The sequence below is a fragment of the Trachymyrmex septentrionalis genome, unplaced genomic scaffold, assembly GCF_001594115.1.
Source record: "Trachymyrmex septentrionalis isolate Tsep2-gDNA-1 unplaced genomic scaffold, Tsep1.0 scaffold119, whole genome shotgun sequence".
Taxonomy (NCBI): Eukaryota; Metazoa; Arthropoda; class Insecta; order Hymenoptera; family Formicidae; genus Trachymyrmex; species Trachymyrmex septentrionalis.
Window position 1 is genome coordinate 488602 of NW_017304320.1, and position 1043 is coordinate 489644.

Sequence of the window (1043 nt, forward strand, 5' to 3'; positions counted from 1 at the left end):
ACACACACACACACACTGGCGACACATTGGCGTAGAATTTAGTATATAATTGTATCAATGTAAACTTCTGAGGCTGTGGGTGTGGCACAAGGATGCTGATTTATTATACGAGCTGCTGCACTGTTGCAACCTGTGCGAACCTTAGGGAATTATACTTTTAACTTTTGAGGTACGCGTGAATCCTGCCCGTGTGCGCGAAAGTGCGTGTCAAGGTGGAGACGCACCGTCGTCGTGTACACGCGAGCTCACGTCTCACCATAGTAGTATTATACTGTCGAATGGACGCGGCTACGCTGGATCTTTATATGTATCTATGTGCAAGAAGAAGAGAGAAAGTTGTGATTGAAGCCATTCGACATTTCTAAAGGGAAATTTTTAGAAAAATAAATTTTATTTTTTAAGTAGAAAATAATTAGAGAGGTATATTTTATTTTTTACTCTTTTATACGCGTATTTGTTTTGTTTTATATTTTATTTTAGAGGAGCGTGATATTCTTACGTGGTGTAATAATTTATATAATTGAGGAATAAAATATATATAGCTCGCGCTCGATAAAAATGCGAGTATGTGAAATAAAAGATTGTAAGAACAAATAAAGCGCGAGGGGAAACTCTGCGAAATAACACGAATGATTAAGAAATCAATGCTATTGGCACTACCTTCATTATTATTATTTACGGTGCAATATGATAAGATGCGAGCTCACGTGACGTAATAACGGTGGGCCTCCACCTTTAGTCGACGTTTTGTCCTGGAACGCAATCCGCGGTCGATCAGCGGCGCCTTAGAGCCATTATTATTGCTATATGACATAATTACGTAGATACAATTAGCGAACAGCGAGACCAATGTACGTCGAGCCCATGAACACGTGCGAGAACCGCAATAGCGAACATGAGAGAGAGAGAGAGAGAGAGAGAGAGAGAGAGAGTGTGTTTGACGTGTTAACGTTATTCGATGGTTACAAGGTGACATATTAATTAGCCGATATACATATTAGATATAAAATATATATTCCTGTTCTCTATTTCTTAAAGTAATA